A 25,043-nucleotide genomic window follows, 5' to 3' on the forward strand; every position below is an offset into this window, starting at 1 on the left:
TATAAGACCAGAGAAACATGACCAAGACAGATGCCAAAACTAGGGTACCTGTACATGTACAGTGTGCTGATACCTGCATGATTGGGGATGCCCATGCAGTGTAGGTAATCTCCCAGGGGTTCTCTGTCTTGGTGTTTGTTCTCTGATATTCCAGACGGATGATGTTTAAAAGCCTCTTGTGGAAGATGTAAGTATACTGTATGTAGTTAATCTTTATATATACGTAATCACTATATTTATTTAATCCTTATATGTACTTATTAACCTTTGTATGTTAACATATACAAAAGTGTACGCACTCACACTATTCAATCATACTATTCCTTGAATTTTGTAGTTTGCAATAAAATTGCGTTGTATTGCAAGTATTAGCCTTATTTAAAGCTGTATCTGAACCTTAGTGTTAAAAACATGGCAAATAAAATTGCCAAATTTTCCTGTAAATAATTCTGCAAAGAGGGAACCATCATACAATTAAAAATACAAGTGGATGTTCATGTGCCCATCCAGTATGTGGGTTCCAAGGCGTAATGGTGTGCACATGACTATGCAGTATGGCTGGCCTTGCTGCCAATGTGTAAAACAAAGCAGTACGGGAGTACAAAATGAATATTGTGAAGTGGATTTTCATGGGCCCATCCAGTATGTGGGTTCCAAGGTGTAATAGGGTGCATATGACTGACACTATGCAGCAGGGCTGGCCTTGCTTTCAATGTGTAAAACAAAGGTGTACGGGAGTATAAAATGCATATTGTGAAGTGGATTTTCATGGGTCCATCCAGTATGTGGGTTCAAAGGCTTATTGGTGTGCATATGAATTGGTAGCAGGGCAGGCCTTGCATTCAATGCAACATTTTTTCAGGAGTCCATCCTGGACATCATATGAAAGGGGTATTGTGGTGTGTCGTAATACTTGGCAGCCAGTCCACTCACAGCATAGGCTACAACAGTTTAGGAGACCCACTGTCTATTAATGGCCCTTTAAGAAGATTAATGCCGCCTGATGCACCAGTAAAAATAGGCTCTGTGACTTTAAGAGTCCCTCCTTCATAAATGAAACTAGATGGGTCTGCTTATGTGTCACACACCACATTGCCAGCTAGGGTTGTTAAATGTTACAATGACATTTCCCAGTGAATGCATTTGTAGTGGTTGAAAGCAATGTTAAAGTTGAAAAACGCTTCAAAAACGCTGCGTCTGAACTAAGCCTAAGTGGGGGAGGAAGTTTTCGGTCTGGGGCTAATTATTTGGCCTTTCAGGCAAGTCATTAACCTGCAAAGGATGTACCTTAACATATTTCCCAGCAAAATCCGTTTTAGTTTTGTTTTATTGTGTTTTTTGTTGCATCGGGAAAAATGGCATGAATCTTGGAAAAAAATGTTTACAGCTGTGAACTAGGAGTCAAGAGTGCTTCCATGGGCGATCCCCATGATGTACCTTTGTTATTTGAGCAGTGTTTCCATCATTTTCAGATGTTTTTAGATCTTTAAAGGACCCCCGGGGGGATCACTGTAAAAATAATCGGGTCTCCCATAGACCTATATTGGGCTCATTGTTCTGGCCGAGTACCCGAATATACCAATCTGCTCGACCCGAGCAACGAGCACCAGAGCATTTTAGTGCTCGCTCATCACTAATGCTTAGGGCACGCGCACGCGTACCTCCGGTCTCTTAAAGGGACAGCGCGCAGTTTTGAAAATCTTAATTAGCCAATGGCAGCGTACTGATTACTACTTCTGGCCCCTCCGTCATAGGGAGGGTGCCGGAGCAACGAGTATCTACTCTTGCTATCTCCAGTCCTGTTGCTGTTCTGACTGTGCTGTAATAGCATTCCATTTTGCACTCTGTATACTTATACTGTTTGTTTCCGCAGAATATCAGTGTCCAGTTGTTTGGCAATCCTCAGACAACTCCTGTACCTTGATACTCAAGTGCCATCCCATTCCACCACCCGCCATCCGTACCCTGGACAATGCTAAAGGTGCCAGAGCCAGTTTCCTCCCATCTCCCCAGAATCTGACTACCCTCACCAGAGCCAGCTCCACATCTCATTCCTGGTGTCCGTCGGTCTGCTCCACCATCTCTATTATATTTATTTACTTGTTTGGCCCACTGGGACAGCTGCCACGTGTCCGGGGTCTAACTGGAGGTAGCACCTGTGTCCCCCAGGTATTCCACTCTGGTCCTGTTCGAGGGATCTTAATACGGATACCTGGGGCTCACTAGTTATGGCACCTTCAGAGCCCCCCGGACCGAGGTCCTGAGGTTCCACTCTAAAAATAGAAAAGGAATGTGAACTTCATCACCTGTGCCTCCGCTTCCATTCGTTACAGATTGCTCCAGATATGGAACCCGCTGTATACCAGAAGCCCCCAACTGTGGAGCTTTGCCAAGAGGTGACCCGTCTAAGGTATCAACAGGATAAGATCACGACTTATCTTTGCAGCTTGTCTACCAGCAGCCAGGTACCCGCCTGCATGGCAAGTAAAGGTCCTCGCCTGGCAGCCCCTAACTGCTTCCATGGTGACCCCACTTAGTGTCAAGGTTTTATCAGTCAGTGCACGCTGCACTTTGAAATCCTGGGGCATATGTTTGCTTCCGACTGAGCTAAGGTGGGCTTCATAATGTCCAGGGCCGGCGTCAGAATCCAGCGTAGCCGGGCAAGTGCCGGGGCCCTGAGCAGGCAGGGGGCCCACTCACCGTCGGGGACACTGGCATGCTATGGGAGCTGGGTGCTGGCCCCCGCGAGTGGACACCCCCCCGCCTGCTCCAGACCCCCGCACTTGAGCAGTCACAGCACATAGAGCAGGAAGACCTAATACTGAGGAGTCCTGAGCAGAGCAGCGACAAGGAACGAGAGGTGAGCTTTTCATTTTTTTAAATATATTTGGAGCAATATATGGGGGCAATCAGAAGGGACCCATATATGGAGCAATATATGGGGCCAATTCTATATGGAGCATCTTTTGGGGCCAATTCTATATGGAGCATCTTATAGGGCCAATTCTATATGGAGCATCATATGGGGCCAATTCTGTATGGAGCTTCTTATGGGGCCAATTCAATATGGAGCAGTACATGGGGCCAATTACATATGGAGCAGTATATGGGGCCAATAATATATGAAGCATCTTATGGGACTAATTATGGAGCATTGTATATGGCCAATTATATATGGAGCATTATATGAGGCCCATTATACATGGAGCATCTTATAGGGACAATTATTTTTGGAGCATTATATGGGGCCAATCATATACTGTAAGGAACATTATATGGGACCCATTCTGTAAGGAGCATTATATGGGGCCCATTCTGTATGGAGCAATATATGGGACTCAGTATACTGTATGGGGCCGATCATATACTGTATGGAGCATTATATGAGGCCCATTATACATGGAGCAATAGATGGGGTTCATTATATACTGTATGGAGAATTACAAGCAGCTCACTATACTGTATGGAGCATTATATGGGGTCAATTTTGTATGGAGCAATATATGCGGCTCATTCTGTATGGAGCACTCTGTGATGCCCATTATACTGTATGGAGCATTATATGGGGCTCATTATTCTGTATGGATTACTATGTGCTGTCCATTATACTGTATGGAGCAATATATGGGGCTCATTATTCTGTTTGGAGCATAATATGGGGCTCATTATTCTGTATAGAGGACTATGTGGTGCCAATTATACTGTATGGAGCAATTATAATGTATGGGGCTCATTAATATGTTTGGAGCAATATATGTGTAAGGGGTCGAGTTCCTGCCTCTGCACAGGGGGAATGTCGGTCCATCACCGCTGCGGTCTCCCATTCTTCTCCTGACGCAGTGGAGGCTGCTCAGTGGAGACATCGGTCCCTACGTCTTGCTCAGTCTGACTCTGTGCAAAGAGTTACTGCTGCCTCTCCAGCTTCTGCCATTATAGCCAGTACTGGGTAGCAGCGAGCAGGCATTTTTGGGACTAAGTCCTGCTTTTAACCTTCTGAGCATGCCCAGGGCAAGATCTCTCATTGGAGATCAAGGGTCACATGCTCAGATACTGCAGCAAATCCCATTGGTCCTCTAGGAAGGTCAACTTCTGTGGCAGACTCCCATTGGTTCTTCTGGGAAGGTCCTGTACTTGCTGCAGCTAAAAAAAGTTCGCATGGCCGCACGGCCATGCGCTAGTGTACATTTGAAAATGTGTGTGTGTTGATGAGTACAAGTCATTCTTTAAACATCCCCTCCCTTGTGTATGACTGTTCGTAAAAGGTGGATGTATGCTGTCTAGTGCCCGGCTGAGCTATCAGCATTATACATACTGTACGTTACAGCGTCTTTTGCTGTGACCGACAGTGCGGCGCCGGGCGTTAATAAAGCGCTTTCAATACCAAGTCTGGGTGGTTAGTGGCATCCGCCAGTGCAGCACTGCTCACACTCTTGTGCTTAAAATTACCTTTTGTTTATTCTGACACCCAGTAGCGGTGTCGAGCGCAAGTGGTCTAGACTAACTCAATCTCGAGTCTTGGAATTGAGTTCTGTGACTTCTTGCTTGCGCTCTTGGTGTGGTACCACGGCTCTGTGACTCAACAGAGTTCGCTTTCACCGCCATATAGTGCCGCCATTTGCCAGCAGCAGGTTTTCTCCCGCACGGTGGACCCCGGACTGTGAACGCACCAAATATCATCTTATTATTTACTCGGTGCGTTCCGCCAGTCCTAACAGAACACTAGCGCCAGGGTCTGGCTAGTAAATGGTGGACAATCAGCGTCTACAGCGGTACATCTAGCAGCTGGAGGGTAGGTTGGCGGCTCTAGAACGCACAACCTCAGCTGTGGATGTTACCACAGTCGCTGTTCAGGCTGCAAGTGTAGCAACAGCCAGTTTGTCCTCTGCCATCCCTGCTCCGACTTTATCCCGTCTCCCGCTTCCAGACAAGTTTGCTGGTCACAGTAAGTTATGTCGAGGATTCGTGAGTCAGTGCTCCATACATCTAAAGCTTCTGGCTGCACGTTTTCCTACGGAATGGGCAAAAGTGGGATTTATTTTATCCCTTTTGTCAGGCAGGGCGTTGGAAAGGGCAATGCCGCTGTGAGAGCGTGACGATCGTGTGGTGCAGAGTGCTCCTCTCTTCCTGGACTCTTTTAGACAGGTCTTTTTAGGACCTCATGTCACCCACGATACCGCGCTCCAATTGTTGGCAATAACACAGGGTTCGTCCATGGTCAGCCAGTTCGCCGTCCAATTCTGGACTCTGGTCTCTGAGCTGGAGTGGCCGGATAAAGTCCTTATTCCGGTGTTCTGGAAAGGACTGGCAGACCATGTGAAGGATGTCTTGGCCACCAGGGAGATACCCGCCACACTGGAGGAGCTCTTTGATAGGCTACGGGGAGCAAGGGAATTTACCAAATTAGATCTGTAGGGTGCTTATAAACTGATTCGCATCCGTGAGGGGGACGAATGGAAGATGGCTTTTAATACCAGGGATGGGCAAAATGAATATCTGGTGATGCCCTTTGGGCTCTGTAATGCCCCAGCCATTTTCCAAGACTTTGTTAACGATATCTTCTGGGATATGCTCTCCACCTCGGTCGTAGTCTATCTGGATGATATTCTCATCTTCTCTCCAGATATTGACTCCCACCGGAGAGATGTTGGCAGAGTCTTCGACCTCTTATGGGCAAACTCCCTTTATGCAAAGTTGGAAAAGTGTATGTTTGAGCAGGAGTCTTTACCTTTCCTGGGCTTTATCATCTCCGCCCAGGGATTGGCTATGGATCCTGCCAAACTACAGGCTGTGATGGACTGGCAAGAACCCCATTCTCTTAACGTAGTGCAGCGCTTTATGGGGTTCATTAATTACTATCGCCAGTTCATTCCCCACTTCTGAACTTTGGTAGCTCCCTTGGTAGACTCACCAAGAAGGGAGCAAATCCCAAATTGTGGTTATAGGAGGTCTACAAGGCTTTCTCTTCTATATTAAGACTAGTGTTGAGCATTCCGATACCACAAGTATCGGGTATCGGCCGATACTTGCGGTATCGGAATTTCGATACCGAGATCCGATACTTTTGTGGTATCGGGTATCGGTATCGGATCAATAGGGATGTGTAAAATAAAGAATTAAAATAAAAAATATTGATATGCTCACCTCTCCGGCGGCCCCTGGACATCACGCTGGTAACCGGCCAGCTTCTTTGTTTAAAATGAGCGCGTTTAGGGCCTGCGAATGACGTCGCGGCTTCTGATTGGTCGCGTGCCGCTCATGTGACCGCCACGCGACCAATCAGAAGCCGCGACGTCATTCGCAGGTCCTAAATTCCTAGAATTAGGAATTTAGTGAATGAGAATGACGTCGCGGCTTCTGATTGGTCGCATGGCGGTCACATGAGCAGCATGCGACCAATCAGAAGCCGCGACGTCATTCGCAGGTCCTAAACGCGCTCATTTTAAACAAAGAAGCCGGCCGGTTACCAGCGTGATGTCCAGGGACCGCCGGAGAGGTGAGCATATCAATATTTTTTATTTTAATTCTTTATTTAACACCTCACTATGGATCCCAGGGCCTGAAGGAGAGTTTCCTCTCCTTCAGACCCTGGGAACCATCAGGATACATTCCGATACTTGATGTCCCATTGACTTGTATTGGTATCGGATATCGGTATCGGCGATATCCGATATTTTTCGGGTATCGGCTGATACTATCCGATACCGATACTTTCAAGTATCGGACGGTATCGCTCAACACTAATTAAGACTCATTTTGCTAGCGCTCCCATCCTACATCGTCCCGATGTTGATAAGCCGTTTATAATGGAGGTGGATGCCTCATCCGTTGGTGCTGGAGCAGTCCTCTTCCAAAAGGATGCTCAAGGTCGGAAGCATCCTTGCTTCTTCTTCTCCAAGACCTTTACACCAGCGGAGAGGAATTATTCCATCGGGTACAGGGAGTTGCTAGCAATAAAGTTGGCCTTCTCAGAGTGGAGACATCTTTTGGAGGGGGCTCGCTTTCCCTTCCAAGTCTTCACGGACCACAGAAATTTGGTATATTTACAAACAGCCCAGCGGCTAAATTCTCGTCAGGCCAGATGGTCCTTGTTCTTCTCCCGGTTCCACTTCACCCTCCATTATCTCACTGGGGGGAAGAACATTCGTGCTGATGCCCTCTCTTGCTCCGTTGTGTCTTCTGAGGAGGAAGAAGGGGAGGCTCGGCTTATTGTCCCTTCTGAGAGCCTGAGAACCGTAGCTCCGGATTCGCTAGAGTCTGTGCCTCTGGGCAAGACTTTTGTACCTAATAATTTGCAACCGGAGGTTCTCTCTTGGGCTCATTTTTCCAGGGTGGGTGGACATTTTGGGACAAAGAGGACATCTGAGCTGCTGGCGAGGACATACTGGTGGCCGCATATGGTCCGTGACGTCGGAGATTATATTCGGGCGTGTGTCTCTTGTGCCAAAAATAAGTCTCCTCGACAACGGCCAGCTGGGTTACTCTATCCCTTGCCGGTGGCAGACAGGCCCTGGGAGATGGTCAGGATGGACTTTGTGGTGGGCTTGCCCAAGTCTCGTGGCTGTACCATCATTTGGGTTATCACCGATCATTTTTCTAAAATGATGCACTTGGTGCCGCTTCCACGGCTACCTTCTGCACGGGTCTTGGCAGCGTTGTTTATAAAACACATCTTCCGCATACACAGTATGCTGGAAAAAATTTTCAGTGACCGGGGTTCCCAGTTTGGGTCTCGGTTCTGGAGACAGCTTTGTCATCTTCTCAGCATTGAGTTGAATCTCTCTCCTGCATATCATCCTGAGACGAATGGGTTGGTAAAGAGGGCCAACCAGACCTTGGTCCCATATCTGCAACATTTTGTCTCAGCCAGGCAGGATGACTGGGCATCCTTGCTACCATGGGCGGAGTTTGTGCTGAACAATGCCGTAGCTGACTCCACTGGACAGACCCCATTCCTCCTTAACTATGGTCAGCATCTGTGGGTACCTGTGCCTATGCCCGTGTCTTCCACCGACTCCAGGGTGGTAGACTGGGCTGTGGAGGCATGGGACATTTGGGACCACACTCAGGATGCCATTCGGGCCTCCAAGGAGAGAATGAGGTTCTCCGCCGATGCACATTGGCACCCCACTCCGACCTTTGCTCCTGGCGACTTAGTGTGGCTCTCCGCCCTTAACATCAGGCTGCGAGTTGAGTCCACTAAGTTTTCTCCTCGCTACCTGGGTCCCTTCAAGGTTCTCAAACAGATTAACCCAGTGGTCTACCGTCTGACCCTTCCGCCATGCCTGGGTATCACCGATACCTTTCATGTGTTCCTCTTGAAGCCCGTATACATGTCCCGGTATTCCGAGCCATCTGCCGGGACATCGGGTTCATCTACCGACGATTACGAGGTGAATGCTATTTTGGGGTGCAAGGTGGTACATGGCAAAAGTTTTATCTGGTGGACTGGAAGGGTTATGGTCCTAAGGACAGGTCCTGGGAGCCTGCTGAGAATATTCGGGCTCCGCAGCTCATTTCTGTCTTCAAGCGTGGTGAGGTCCAAGGGGGGGGGCAATGTTAGGGGTCAAGTTCCAGCCTCTGCACAGGGGGAATCTCGGTCCATCTCCACTGCGGTCTCCCATTCTTCTTCTGCCCCAGTGGAGGCTGCTCAGCGGAGATGTCGGTCCCTACGTCTTGCTCAGCCTGACTCTGTGCAAAGAGTTACTGCTGCCTCTCCAGCTTCTGCCATTATAGCCAGTACTGGGTAGCGGCGAGCAGACATTTTTACCATGGAATTAATGGTGCTATATAAATAAATAAATAAATAATAATAATAATTTTGGGGACTAAGTCCTGCTTTTTCCCTCCTGAGCATGCCCAGGGCAAGATCTCTCATTGGAGATCAAGGGTCACATGCTCAGATACTGCAGCAAATCCCATTGGTCCTCTAGAAAGGTCCTGAAGGTGCTCAACTTTTGTGGCAGACTCCCATTGGTTCTTCTAGGAAGGTCCTGTACTTGCTGCAGCTATAAAAGGTTCGCATGGCCGCACGGCCATGCGCTAGTGTACATTTGAAAACGTGTGTGTGTTGATGAGTGAAAGTCGTTCTTTAAACATCCCCTCCCTTGTGTATGACTGTTCGCAAAAGGTGGATGTATGCTGTCTAGCGCCCGGCTGAGCTATCAGCATTATACATACGTTACAGCGTCTTTGCTGTGACCGCCAGTGCGGCGCCGTGCGTTATTAAAGCGCTTTCCAACCCAAGTCTGGTTGGATAGTGGCGTCTGCCAGTGCGGCACTGCTCGCACTCTTGTGCTTAAAATTACCTTTTGTTTATTTTGACACCCAGTAGCGGTGTCGAGCGCAAGTGGTCTAAACAAACTCAATTCCGAGTCTTGGAATTGAGTTCTGTAACTTCTTGCTTGCGCTCTTGGTGCGGTACCAAGGCACTGTGACTTAACAGTGTTCCCTTTCACCGCCATATAGTGCCGCCATTTGCCAGCAGCGGTTTTTCTCCTGCACGGTGGACCCCGGAATGCGAACGCACCAAATATCATCTTATTATTTACTCGGTGCGTTCCGCCAGTCCTAACAATATGGAGCTCATTATTCTGTATAGAGGACTATACTGTCCAGTTTCTGAGCTAATGTAGAATGTACAATAGATATCCCTCATGTAATGTAAGAAGTAAGTGAAATCTTATACCTATATTTCTCTGCCATATCTGTGCATAATGAATTGTGGTATGTGTTAAAGGGGCCCACCGGGACTCTTTCGCCCAGGGCCCATGAAAACCTGGAGCCGGCCCTGATAATGTCACACTTTGCTAGAGACGCCCTCGCCTGGCTGAACTCTCTATGGGAGAGAGGGGATCCTCTGGCTAATGATCTCCAGTCTTTCATAGAAGCATTTCGCAGGACCTTCGATGAACCTGGTTGTGTCACATCAACATCTTCAGCTCTGCTTTGCCTACGTCAAGGAACGCTCACGGTGGCTCAGCATGCTTTTCGGTTCCACATTCTTATGAATGAATTATCCTGGAATAATGAGTCCTTGTTGGCTACCCTCTGGGAGGGTCTCTCTGGAAGAATTAAGGATGAGCTGGCGGGATGGGACAGGCATACCACCCTGGATGACCTGATTTCCCTTGCAACCCAAATAGATCTGCCTTTTCAGGAACGTGTCAAGGAGATCAAAAGAGATAAGGGGCCCTACCACCTGGGTTCTACTTCACGTAATTTGGCTACCTCGTCTTCCTCCCCTGAGCCCATGGAGGTCGATCGTGTAAGTTTGGCCAGTCGCCGCCAGGAGGCACGTCGCAAAGAGGGAAGTTGTCTCTACTGTGGTAGTCTTGAACACCTGATTCTTACCTGTCCAAAGAGGTCGGAAAACTCCAGTGCCTTGGTTTGGTTGGAGAGGCCACCCTAGGTAGAGAACATTCCTCTCCATCTTTTCAAGTCTCAGTCATCGTGTCTTTTGGAGCAATTGAATTCTCTGAACTCTGTGTGCTGGATTCTGGAGCTGCAGGGAACTTCATCCAGGAGGCACTTGTGGATCGCTACCACTTACCAGTCGTGTGTCTTCCTGATCCATTGTGGGTGACCACCGTAGATGGCAAACCACTGACTGGGCCCGTGCAGTTTCAAGTCGAGTCTGTGGAACTCCGGGTAGGTCTAGCGCATTCTGAAAGAATCCATTTTTATGTGTATCCCGGTTTGTCTCATCCCTTACTTTTAGGTCTTCCATGGCTTCAGATGCATGAACCGGTCATAAACTGGAGAACAGGAGAGGTTCTGCATTGGGTAGATTGCTGCATGGATCAATGCCTAACCCGGATTCATCCAATTTCACTTCCAGTCCAACCAGTTTCCCTGCCAGGGTTACCATCCTCTTACTGGTCCTTCTCTGATGTTTTTGGGAAAAAAAGAGGCTGAGAGACTACCTCCACACAGGTCATATGACTGTCCAGTTGACCTTCTCCCCAGAACTCACGGTGGAGTTGATATAGAAGGGTTAATAGTTTGCCTTTAAGTGCCTTTTGCCTTTAATTGTTAGAATTTCTAGAATCTGTTGTTGTAGTAGTCTGCTAATCTCCTTTCCACTTCTTATCATGTATGTTCTCAATAGTCAGCCATAACAGGGTCTGGGTGCGTGGTAAATAAAGTATGACCCTGGGCGATGGTGGGGGCTACATGACTTACATTGAAATGCATTTGTTGTAAATGGTATAAAATAATGCCTCTTGCTGCATTACATCAGATAAAAGTGAATTTCACACAGAACAACGTGTGCGATTCTTTTGTCTCCAAGCGCTTGTCAATTAAGGGCATAATTCCACAATTTGGCCTCTCTGGTGATCTGTCATCTGATATTGGGTCAGAACGAAAACAGCTACGACAGTTTTGGCACCCGAACAAGGACCGTGTAACCAGTCTATTCGGAATCCGTATGTGGAAGCTTTCTGGGAGATTGGACATGCAAAACACAGCTGCAGCAAGGTAAGAAATTTTATTCTTACACTCTGTTTTGCACTTGCAATCTCTTTTGGATCTCTACATACCTCTGGGTAAAAGGCTGTGCTAACACGGTTTTAAAGAACTTACATCACCAGTGAGTTTTGTGTTTTGTCTGTTTATGTCCGTATGAGAGTTGAATAATTGCCATCTGTAGTGTTTGTCAATATACCAATTGGTTGTGTATTCGTGTAAATGTGAATACAGAGCTGGGATAGGCTCTGGGCAGTGTTGTTATTTTGGTCATTTTGGATTGGCAGTACATCATATGAAGCTGTAATTTCAGGGCCGTGGTTTTTGTTGTTTGGCCTTTAGTGTTTTCAGAGTGTCAGTGGACACTGCTGCAGTTTTTTTATATAGAGTTGTGTTAATTCCAAAGTACAAAATAGGCAGGCTGTATGAACCTTGTATGTATGGATGTCTATGAGAACCTCTGAGTGTGATGAGAGGTGAGTAATTGAGTATAAGGGATAAATAAATAAATCCCTGATTGATGAGGGGTTCCGTCAGGTGTGGTCCTCTGTATGTGACAAAGGACATTATTCAACTCAATCTGAGCTGAATCAGGCGGAGTGATTGAGATAAGGGATTTTTAATTGTGTTTTGATAAGAGGGAAAAATAAATAAATAAATAAATCCCTGAATGAGCACGTATAAATGAATCAGGAGCACAATTTGGACCATTCTGTCAAGACTGCAGAGGAGTTTTAGGTGTACTGAGTTAAGGGGCAGAGCCCTACAGAATTTGTTCATGGACTCCTAATATTGTTACCTTTCCAGTTCTTGTGCAGTTCTTGGGGAAAGACCAGCACACGCTAAGTTACTTTGATTACCCATTTGGAGATGTCTTTTTATGGTTACCCTATGGTGCTCTATTTGATTAAGGGTATCATATATATTATGTGTTAAGGCACCACGACATTTGCCATCTGAGGACAATTCTTTTGAATATTATAGGTGGATTATTTATGCATGTTATGCGTTGTGCTGAAAATCTTGTTTGATTACATGGAGGTACCTTTATAGGTCCCTATGATGGTTTATTTATTTATATAGTTATCTTTTTTTCACCACTGCTCTCTTTTTCTATATTGTTTTCCTGCCTGCACTGAGAGGGATATTGCAGGGGAGAGAGGGACAGCCTGCGGTGAGTGGGGGCACCAAAAAATCGTTCCTTAGGGTGCCAACCCCCACAGCCAGGCAGGTGTAAGCAGTAGGTATATCTAGGGCCATAATAGGTTTTTGTATATTTTTGTGACTGATAATTTTCTCTTTTTATTGGGTCTGGGTTTTATATTTCATATAAATAAAAATAAAAGTTTTAAGGGATTATATGTACGTATATTTGAGCTTGATTACTACTTATAGTTTGTGTTTGATATTGTCCAGTTCTTGTGCAAGGCCCAGGATGGGTGCGTTACAGATATTTCAATCTACATCTGAGATTAAATGAATTGAGTAATGATATAGCTCGTATTATATGTGGCATGACATTGGAAAGTTTCCTGGAAGAATTTGGCCAGAAAAGGGCAAGGTGTGGCTTCTCACATTATACAGTTATTTGCCCTTACAGTGAAGTTCCGTGGTTTCCAGTTCCAGAGGAAGATAAGGGTTTTGAGGAAACAGATTCTGATTCTGATTAAAATCTAAGAACTGCTGCATGCTGTTACTGTGTAAGGGACACTAAAATTCTGAAATTCTGATTGGGGCTGGAATTAAGCCGCTGTGCAAATGCTTGTGGCTTTCTTATCTGTGTTTATACCTGAAGGGAGGGGTGATTCGAACCCCTGCACGAATTGCTTGTAATTTCTCCTCTCTGTGCTGTGGACCAGAGGAAGGGGGGCACGTAGCTGTGTTCTAAGTTTCTCTGTCCTTGGTATTGTACAGTGTAAGATTTGAGGTTAAAGCAATAGTACCGTATGTATTGAAGTAGAAAGGAATATTGTAAGTTTAAGTTGGACGCTGGACGTCGAAAAGTAAAATAACTGTGCCTAGTTTTAGAAGGAAACTTGTAAGTGATTGAAAGATTGGTAAAAGATTCACCTGCTTCAAGTTGAGTGATTGATATAGCAAATTGAGGATCAACAGAGGAGGTAACCAACTGCACGGCTGATTTAGTAGGTGAGAGTCTTCCTGCTACAGTCAGCCTACGGCACATAGGTGGTGTAACCTTGCCGTTCCATGGAGCTGAGCTAGCCAGCTGATCTACCGGGTGGTAGGTGGTTAACCTGCCCGCTAAATCCTTTAGGTCTACCGGGAAATAGGTGGTGTAACCTTTCCCGCTAAATCTTGACACTCGCTCTGACTTGTCACGTGTTGCCGCCTGGTGAAGGCAAGGCACACTAAAAAGGGCATTTGCAATATAAAGGTGAGTTGTCTGAGCGAATAAGTTGAAGCCATGGGCAATTTGTTCTGTGTGCAGTCAGGACCCCCAATGGGATCCAGAACCGCTATGCAGATTGTAAAAGACAGAAGGAAAGGAAGCAGTGAAAGATGTGAAACCAATATTGAAAAAGGCAAAAATGCTAGAGTGTGGATGTTTGGATGTACAAAAATGGCACAGTTTCAGAGAAGAAAAAAGAGGTTGGATAAAAGACAAGGGGAGAGAGCAACAAGTGAATAAATGGTGTTGTGTGGCAGAGGAAATGCAACAGTATGGAAGTAGAGAGACTACAGTAGGACGTAAGGTGTATTATGACTGTTTTGATGCACAAAAATCTATGACTGCTAGCGCCCCACTTCTGTATAACCAGAGACCGAGACAAGACAGATGGACTTGTAAACACTGTGGTCAGCCAAACCCAGACTGGAGAAACACTTGTATGACATGTGCTGCAACCCGACCTACGCCAATTGCATTAAATCCTGTCCGGACAAGGTCACATGTAGTGACAGAGGAAGCTGACTCAGTAGCGGGAGCACTGACCTTCGGGGAGGAAGCTGACAGTATTCCTGAGGGAGCGGAAAATGTAGAACAGCATGTCATCCCCATAGATCATCATCCAGTCATCTCCTCCACCAGACCCATCACCAGAGAAGCATCCACATCAAGACCTAGGAGGGTGACTAGAGTGAGACAGATACAGGAGTATTATCCCTGGAGCCCCTCTGACCAGCTGGCCATGCTAAAGCAGTTACCTAACCCTGAAATCCAACCTTTCCCATTTTACAGACAAATAAAGGAAATACAGCGGGCATATAAGTGCACCTGGGCAGACCTAGAGAGCTTGGTGAGTTCAAAGGCAGGTGACGTACTAGGACACATAATTAAGACACATACAGATGTGGCAAAAGATCAAGCGTGGGGCATGGACGATAAATCTGCACGGTCTGGGGAGACGTACTGTGAATCACTAAAACAATGGGCGACAGTGAAACAATCAGAACAGTCTGTACTCCTGACTGATGTGACACAGCAAAAAGGAGAGAGTGTGGAGATGTACTTTGGACGGTTACAGCTAAAATGGCCAGACACGGGGTACAGTGCAATAAATCCACTTGATATTAAAATACTGGTAAATGCATTTATTGACGGTATGACCAAAGGCTTACGAGAAGCAGTACAGATAGCCAGACCTGAATGGTGAAATGTAGATCCAAAAGACCTTTTGAAGGAGTTGAGCAAACCAGGACCGCAAAACGACCTGTCATGTATGCGGGATCACAGAGGAAACAGTGGAGACATAGTAAAGGACCTAGGGACTTAGAAACAGCAAAGTGTTATAACTGTGGAGAAAATGGGCACTACGCCAACCATTGTAGAAACCCTACAAAGGAAACTGAGCAGACCAATCCTCCACCTCCTTCAGACTAGGAAACTGGCAACCCAGTGACAAATGTGTGCCCTGTTTTGTCCCCTCCGGACCTGGTCCTTCCTTAATGACCACCATAACAATGCCGGGAGGGAAGGAGGCAGAATTTTTGATTGACACTGGGGCAGCCGGGACTGTGGTACACAAAGACTTGATAATGCCAGACATGATTACTAACGAGACTGTGGAATGTGTGGGGGTGGAAGGACAAGTGACAGAAGCCCTAATGACTAAACAAATAAGACTAAAATTACGGGACAGCCAAGAGGTGCTTACAAAACTTATTGTTAGTGACAATACCCCTATGAACTTGCTGGGAGCAGATGTATTGAGCGCTATCCAGGCCACCATACAGTATTCTCCTCAAGGAATTACAGTCACAAGTCCCCTCTCGGATAAGCACTTATGTAAGATTGCAGCAATGGTGTATATGACAAAAACAGTTACGAAAGTAACACCTGACACCAAAATGTCTGAGGATGGGGAAATGAGTCAGGTACCAGACACAGTTTGGGCAAGGGGGAAAACTGATGTGGGTCGGTTGCCCATTATCCCTGTCATGATTAAATTGAAAGAAGGAACCACTCCTCCTTGCTTAAAGCAATACCCCTTGAGCCTAGCTAAATCAATGGCACTGAGCAGGGATATTGAAGAGTACATTATGGCAGGGGTTCTGGTGCAAAGATCTTCCCCCTGCAACACCCCTTTGTATCCCATTAAGAAAAAGGACCCAATAGTTCCCCTAGTGCTTACAGAATGGTTCATGACTTAAGGGCTATTAATAAGGCTACAGAGAGTATGACCTCAATTGTCCCTAACCCACACACCTTACTGTCACAAATCCCAGCAACATCAAAATGTTTTACAGTTATTGATTTGGCAAATGCATTCTTCTCTGTACCACTGCACTCTGACTGTCAGTATCATTTTTCTTTCACTCACGAAGGTAATACTGTTGGACGGTCCTCAAACAAGGGGGAAAGAACTCCCCAACCATCTATTCAACAGCGATGGCAGGGATTCTTGAGCAGTGGCAACCACCTCATCCACAGATTGTACTATTACAGTACGTGGATGACCTCTTGCTTTGCTGCCCAGACCAGACGTCCTGCAAGGAAGCTACAGTTTCCTTGCTGTGTTTCTTGGCAGAGAAGGGTTGCAAGGTCTCACGTGACAAATTACAGTATTGCAAACAAAATGTGACATTTTTAGGACATTGTATTGCTGAAGGTACGAGACACCTGACTGAAGACAGAAAACAGGCAATACAAAATCTCCTTTTACCCAGGTCACACCAGCATCTACGCACTTTCCTGGGCTTGGTGACCTACTGTAGGCCTTGGATAAGGTCTGCTTCACAAATGATGCAACCACTCTATGACTGTTTGCCATCAGACCCCTACAATCTCACTCAAGAAGCAATTGATTCATTCCACACTCTCAAGCTGCTCATTGTGTCTGCCCCGGCCTTAGGGTACCGTCACACAGTGGCACTTTGATCGCTAGGATGGCATGATCCGTGACGTTCCAGCGATATCCTTATGATCTCGCTGTGTCTGACACGCTACTGTGATCAGGGACCCCACTGAGAATCGTACGTCGTAGCAGATCGTTTGAAACTTTATTTCGTCGCTGGATCTCCCGCTGACATCGCTGAATCGGCGTGTGTGACGCCGATTCAGTGATTTCTTCACTGGTAACCAGGGTAAGCATCGGGTTACTAAGCGCAGGGCCGCGCTTGGTAACCCGATATTTACCCTGGTTACCAGTGTAAATGTAAAAAAAAAAAACAGTACATACTTACCTTCCCGGTGTCTGGTCATGTCCCTCGCCTTCAGCTTCCCGCACTGACTGGTGAGCGCCGGCCAGCCGTAAAGTACAGCGGTGACGTCACCGCTGTGCTTTCCGGCTGTCCGGCGCTCACTGTCAGTGCAGAGAAGCACAGCACCGAGGGACTCGACAGGAATGTAAGTATGTAGTGTTTGTTTTTTTTTTACGTTTACGCAGGTAACCAGGGTAAACATCGGGTTACTAAGCGCGGCCCTGCGCTTAGTAACCCGATGTTTACCCTGGTTACCAGGGGACTTTGGGATCGTTGGTCGCTGGAGAGCTGTCTGTGTGACAGCTCTCCAGCGACCAAACAGCGACGCTGCAGTGATCGACATCGTTGTCGTATCGCTGCAGCGTCATTTTAGTGTGACGGTACCCTTAGGCATTCCAAAGTATGATCAGCCATTTTTCTTATTTTGCACAGAGCAGGGTGGACATGCTACCACAGTACTGACACAACAACATGGAGAAAAACAGAGACCAATAGCTTACTACTCAGCACAATTAGACCCGGTGATCAGAGGGTCTCCTACGTGTGTCCGTGCGGTAGGAGCAGCTGCACTACTACTAGGAAAGGCATGTGAGATCACGCTGACTTTTCCTTTGACAATTTATTCCCCACATGACATCCATGCCATACTCGTACAAGTTCAACCAAAACATTTGTCTATGGCTAGACAACTCAGACTTGAATGTGCTCTACTGATTCCTGAATATGTCACCCTCAAAAGATGTAATGTTCTGAATCCAGCCACCCTCCTGCCTGTGGATTCAGAAAAGGGGGGATTGGTAACAATTTTAGCAAGTGAAGAAGAGTACTTTGACATGACACATGAACATGACTGCATAGAACTGATGAGTCAGGAGACAGTGGGTTTTGCACATGTTCATGAGAGACCTGTTCCTAATGCAGATTTTGATTTTTTTGTAGATGGCTCCAGATACCACCAAGATGGGCAGTTCTACACTGGATATGCAGTAGTGTCCTCACATGAGGTAATCCTAGCTGAAACACTCCCTCCTCATACGTCGGCACAGGAGGCAGAGTTGAAGGCACTCAATGAGGCGTGTAGAGCTGCTGCAGGTAAAGTCGCTAATATTTACACAGATTCGAATTATGCATGGGGAATAGCCCATGATTATGGCCCTATCTGGAGAAGCAGAGCATTTCTTACATCAGCCGGTAAGCCCATTAAAAATGCAGAGCTGGTGAAACAATTAATGGAGGCATTGATGTTACCAGTCCAGGTTGGCATCATCAAGGTAAAAGCACACACGAACGGTAACTCTGTGGAGGTAGAGGGCAACAGAAGAGCGGACGAGGCTGCCTAGGGAACAGTGGACGGTGGCGGGGAGTCAACGTATTCCAGCCACACTGAGCCTGGATGCCCTGAAATCCCTCCAGCAACAAGCCTCCCCCTCAGAGAAAGAACAATGGGGGAGAGCAGGAGCTAAGCTGAACTCGAATGGAGTATGGGAGAATAAGGATAAATTGTGTCTACCAAGATCCCTGTTCCCAATAATGGCGCAAGCAACACATGGCCCCACTCACGCCTCAAAAAGTCACATGTGTGCCATGGTAAATGCCTTCTGAATCGTTCCTGGTTTCAGTTATGCAGCCGCAAAGCTCGTAGAATCATGCCTCATCTGTGCACAGCACAACCCAGGTAAGACAGTAAAAGTCCCTAAAAAAGCGACACCCAGGCCTCTCTACCCGTTTCAGAGACTGCAGATTGACTACATACAGCTATCCAAGGTAGGAGTGTATGAATACGTCCTAGTATGTATAGATCTCTTCTCTGGTTGGCCGGAAGCCTATCCAGTAAAATCTGCAAATGCTAAAACTACTGCAGACAAACTGATGAAAGAACTGATCTTCAGGTATGGTGTCCCAGAAACCATAGAAAGCGATAGGGGCACACACTTCACGGGAGAAATAATGAGGGAAGTCATGCAGGCCCTGGGAGTACAGCAAGCATTTCATACACCATACAGGCCACAAAGTAGTGGGAAAGTGGAGAGACTAAATGGGACACTTAAGTTGAAAATTCAAAAGGCCATGGCAGACACAGGAAAGAGCTGGGTAGAGTGCTTGTCTCTTGCACTTTTTTTCAGTCAGACACACTCCAAATAGAAAGACAGGCTTGTCTCCTTTTGAAATCCTGTTTGGTAGTGCCCCAAAGACTGGTCTGTACTTCCCACAGGTGCTACAAATGCAACTCGGTGCTATGACAGCTTATGTCCAGGCCTTGCAGGAAAGACTTAATGTGGTCCATAAACATGTGTTTTCATCCATTCCAGATCCTAATGAAAGTGCAGATGTGCATCAGCTGAATCCAGGTGATTGGGTGGTTATACGCAGACACGTGAGAAGGAGCCTTGACCCACGATTTGACGGCCCCTTCCAAGTCCCGCTGACCACATCCACCTCAGTAAAACTTGAGGGAAAGCCCACCTGGATCCATGCCAGTCACTGCAAGAAGGTCATGTTACCAGCAGAATGACTGTTCTCCTAATCACCTTGCTGGCAGTGACAGGATTACTGCACTTTACAAAGACACAGGATAAACTTTTAAATGTTGACTGGGACAACAAGCTTATTCGACATAATGCTCTGCTTATAAAGGACATGGAAGGGCAGAAACCAAAAGACTGTTGGATCTGCACACACAGCCCAGTATCTGCAAGGACTATGCCATACTTAGTCTTACCTCTGGAGACATGGCAGGTACTAACCCCACACTGCATACACAATGAAACTTGGACTCAATCTAGGTTTTGGGGAAAAGATGTACCCCGTGATATATCTGCCTCATTGGCTATAATCGGATGGACCGCTAATCCCTGGTTTCAGTTTAATATAACATGGCCTAAGGTTCAAATTTGGTGCCGGGAGTATGATTCAGAGGTTGGAAATGTGGTCGCCAGGAGGAGGACTGAAATCCCTCATTCGGACCCTATTCCCAACGATGGACTATGGTTCAGTCTTCAAAACGATGGAGCAAATACCTGTGGTGAAGACTATAATTGTTTCCGTATATACACTCATGATCAAACACGAGTTAACGAGACAGTGTACCAAAATGGTGTTGAAGGCTGTAAAGCAGCTATGAGTAAAACACTAAGGAAAGAAAGGAGTAAATGTACATATGGTATAAGCAGAAAACAAATGAATAATACTTGGTGTGCCCATAAACCTATGTTGGGACTTTTGAGTTTATACCAATGTATACAGACCCCTGGTCACGTTAGTGTTCTCCCAGAAGGAGTATTCTTGGTGTGCGGACATCGTGCATACAGGTGGCTGAGCCCAGAAGTAAGAGGGGTTTGCATTCTTGCCAAACTAACACCAGCCACCTTCATAGCTCCGCATAGTAAAATAGACACAGCAGCAGTCCCAATTCACACCTTGTACAGAAGGGCTGCAGACAATAGGCTCCGCTCAAATGGTAGACCGCATCTAGTAGAAATGGGAATAACAAATAAAATATTCAGTAGTATACTAATATACCCCTTCATAACACAAATGTGGGATAAATTAGTGGAGGCTACTGACTACCTGGACGAACAGATTTTCCAGATTCTTGAGGTTCTTAATGAAACTAATACAATACAGAGACAATTAATCATAGTTACTAACCAACATACTATAGTACAAGATTACCTGACAGCAAAGGAAGGAGGAATGTGTCAAATAATTGGTCCAACCTGTTGCAATTATATTGACCCTGCCGGCAATCTCCAGATAAGGGCCAGTATAGATAAAATAGGTGAACTTAAGGTACCTTCACACTGAGCAACTTTAGATCGATAACGATAGCGATCCATGACATTGCAGCATCCTGGATAGCGATCTCGTTGTGTTTGACACGCAGCAGCGATCAGGATCCTGCTGTGACATCGCTGGTCAGAGCTGAAAGTCTGGAACTTTATTTCGTCGCTGGATCACCCGCTGACATCGCTGAATCGGCGTGTGTGACGCCAATCCAGCGATGTGTTCACTTGTAACCAGGGTAAACATCGGGTTACTAAGCGCAGGGCCACGCTTAGTAACCCGATATTTACCCTGGTTACCATTGTAAATGTAAAAAAAAAAAAAACACTACATACTTACATTCCGGTGTCTGTCGCGTCCCCCGGCGTCAGCTTCCCTGCACTGTGTCAGCGCCGGCCGGCCGTAAAGCAGAGCACAGTGGTGACGTCACCGCTCTGCTTTACGGCTGGCGCTTACACAGTGCAGGGAAGCTGACGCCGGGGGACGCGACAGACACCGGAATGTAAGTATGTAGTGTTTTTTTTTTTTATACATTTACAATGGTAACCAGGGTAAACATCGGGTTACTAAGCATGGCCCTGCGCTTAGTAACCCGATGTTTATCCTGGTTACCTGGGGACTTCGGCATCGTTGGTCGATGGAGAGCTGTCTGTGTGACAGCTCTCCAGCGACCACACAATGACTAAACAGCGACGCTGCAGCGATCGGCATCGTTGTCTATATCGCTGCAGTGTCGCTTAATGTGACGGTACCTTTAGAGACCGATGGTTAAACCAACACAGTGCAAACAGAGACTCCTGCTGGGGGAACACATTCTCCTTTTTAAAGCCAGCAAATTGGTTTAATGGCCTAGCAGGATGGATTTCTGGTATTATACAGACTTGTATGCAAATTTTGTTGCTCTGCTTATTGTTTTATGTAGCCGTAAAAGCGCTAATATATGTATTACCTAAGCTATGGAATAATATATGTGTAGAAAAAAAATCTAAGGCTGAACCTTCTGTAGTGTATCATAGGCCCCGTGTATCCACTGCTGACGGGAGAGGTGAGTGTCCACACTGAGGGTGGATGGGCAAAGCAGGTAGGAAGTCCCCTTGTGGGTACTAGAACCATGAGACAGTAGCTCCTTTGTGGACATCAGCTGACCCCGTAGCAGAGGTTATACCATTTATAAAAGGGGGGAATTGATATAGAAGGGTTAATAGTTTGCCTTTAAGTGCCTTTTGCCTTTAATAGTAGTCTGCTAGTCTCCTTTCCACTTCTTATCATGTATGTTCTCAATAGTCAGCCATAACAGGGTCTGGGTGTGTGGTAAATAAAGTATGACCCTGGGCGATGGTGGGGGCTACATGACTTACATTGAAATGCATTTGTTGTAAATGGTATAAAATATTGCCTCTTGCTGCATTACATCAGATAAAAGTGAATTTAACACAGAACAACGTGTGCGATTCTTTTGTCTCCAAGCGCTTGTCAATTAAGGGCATAATTCCACAATTTGGCCTCTCTGGTGATCTGTCATCTGACATTGGGTCAGAACGAAAACAGCTACGACAGAGTTTATCCTCTTTCTCAAGCAGAGACTCAGGCCATGTCGGACTACATCCAAGAGAACCTAGCAAGAGGATTTATCCAAAAATCACCTTCACTGGCAGGAGCGGGATTCTTCTTTGTGAAGAAAAAAGACTGATCCCTGCGGCCCTGTATCGACTACCGAGGCCTAAACCAGATCATGGTAAAAAACAGATATCCATTACCTCTTATTTCAGAGCTGTTTGATTGTCTTTGAGGGGCCAGGATCTTTACTAAATTGGATGTCAGAGGGGCCTACAACCTGATCCGAATCCGAGAAGGAAGCGAATGGAAAACAGCCTTCAACACCTGTGATGGCCACTACGAATACCTGGTAATGCCATTTGGCCTAAGCAATGTACCTGCGGTCTTTCAGGAATTTGTTAATGACATTTTCAGGGACCTGCTCTATACTTGTGTAATCTACCTGGACGACATTCTTATCTTCTTTGCAGACTTGGCCTCACATCGGAGGCAAGTCCATCTGGTACTACGAAGACTCAGAGAGAACAGACTTTATGCCAAATTCGAGAAATGCCTCTTTGAACAATCCTCTTTGCTTTTCCTCGGTTACATTGTATCTTCTACAGGACTAAAGATGGACCCTGAGAAGTTGTCTGCTGTCCTCAAGTGGCCTCTTCCATTTGGACTGAAAGCCATACAACGATTCCTGGGGTTCGCCAACTACTATCGGTAATTCATCCCACACTTTTCCACTCGAGTGGCGCCCATCACAACTTTAACCCGGAAAGGGGAAAACTCCAAGCAATGGTCTTCCGAGGCAGAAGAGGCCTTTGTTTCTCTCAAAAAAGCCTTCGCTTCTGCACACCTTCTCCATCGTCCAAATTCTAATGAGCAATTTTTCCTTGAGGTAGATGCTTCCTCCATAGGTTCAGGAGCAGTTCTCACCCAAAAATCATCTACTGGTAGGATTGTCTTCTGTGTTTTTATTTAAGGATTTTTCCCTCTCAGAGAGAAACTATTCCATTGGAGATTGGGAATTGTTGGCTATCAAACTAGCTTTGCAAGAATGGAGACATCTTCAGCACATTATTGAACCTTCAAGGTTAGTTTCTGTTGCCTCTATTGATCTTGCCCGGCTTCCCCCAAGGAAAACTCTCGTGACCGCCTCGGAACGTAATCGTGTCCTGCAGTGTGGTCATTCTTCCAAGTTGGCTGGCCACGCTGGTCAGAAAAAGACTCTGCAACTCATCACCAGTTACTACTGGTGGCCTGCCATGGGTAAAAATATCCAGGAGTATGTTGCAGCCTGTCCTTCATGTGCCTGTAACAAAATTGATAAACGCCTTCCAGCCGGTAGGATACAGCCTCTTACGATTCCGTCCGCTCCCTGGCAGCACATCGTGATGGATTTCATCACAGATCTTCCTATCTCTTCTGACTGTTCTGTGGTATGGGTTGTGGTGGACGGCTTCTCTAAGATGGCTCACTTCATTCTGCTACCCGGTCTCCCGTCTGCTCCTGAATTTGCAGATCACTTCATTGAGGATGATGTTTTTGAGGTAAAGCATATCTAGGCCACTAAGAAAGTAAGGGGTAAGACCTATTACCTGGTGGACTGGAAGGGTTTTGGTCCTGAGGAGAGGTCTTGGGAACCTAAAGAGAACATCCAGGCCACTCTCCTTCTTAAAAGATTTCACGCAGGCTTGAAAAAGAGGGGGCGTAAAGAGGGGGATACTGTTACACCCTGTTCTGGTGCTGCCCCCAGTTCTGGTCCCTCACCTGCTCCTGCTCCCGGGTCAGCCCCTGCGCCTCTGCAAGGTCCGTGCCTGGATCCTCGCTCTCGGTCTGTTCCTTGGCGTTCTCCTGTTGCTTCTCCCTTCCCCACTTCCTGGCATATTGCCAGCAGGCCTCCAGGGAGAATGCTTAGGACGCGTGCGTACCTCCTTTCTCTTAAAGGGACAGCTCGCAATTTTGGAAAATTTTAATTAGCCAATGGCAGCGTACTGATTACTACTTCTGGCCCCTCTGTCATAGGGAGGGTCCCGGAGCAATGAGTATCTACTCTTGCTATTTCCGGTTCTGTTCCTGTTCTGACTGTGCTGTAATATAATAGGATTCTGTTTTGCACTCTGCTTATACTGTTTGTTCCCGCTTAATATCAGTGTCCAGTTGATCGGCAATCCTCAGACGACTCCTGCACCTTGATACTCAATGCCATCCATACCCTGGACAAATCTAAAGGTGCCAGAGCCAACTTCCTACAATCTACCCGGAATCTGACTACCTTCACCAGAGCCAGCTCCACATCTCATACCCAGTGTCCGTCGGTCTGCTCCACCATCTCTATTATATTTGTATACTTGTTTGTCCCACTGGGACAGCTGCCACGTGTCCAGGGTCTAACTGGAGGTAGCACCTGTGTCCCCCAGGTATTCCACTCTGGTCCTATTCAAGGGATCTTACTACGGATACCTGGGGCTCACTAGTTATGCCCCCTTCGGAGCCCCCCAGACCGAGGTCCCAAGGTTCCACTCTAAAAATAAAAAACAAATGTGAATTTCATCACCTGTGCCTCCGCTTCCATTCATTACAGTTTA

The 25,043-nt window shown here is 46.5% G+C and overlaps 1 long non-coding RNA gene across 1 annotated transcript in view; it reads right to left on the minus strand.

Annotated features, from left to right (window-relative positions):
- The window catches only part of LOC138680617 (uncharacterized), a 73,310-nt gene extending 48,981 nt beyond the window's left edge, over positions 1-24,329 (minus strand). Inside the window, exon 1 of the long non-coding RNA XR_011321690.1 lies at positions 24,226-24,329. This is a non-coding gene — a long non-coding RNA (uncharacterized lncRNA). The remainder of the gene's footprint in view (positions 1-24,225) is intronic.
- Between the last annotated feature and the right edge of the window lie 714 nt (positions 24,330-25,043).

This window comes from Ranitomeya imitator, chromosome 5 (genome assembly GCF_032444005.1).
Source record: "Ranitomeya imitator isolate aRanImi1 chromosome 5, aRanImi1.pri, whole genome shotgun sequence".
Classification (NCBI taxonomy): domain Eukaryota; kingdom Metazoa; phylum Chordata; class Amphibia; order Anura; family Dendrobatidae; genus Ranitomeya; species Ranitomeya imitator.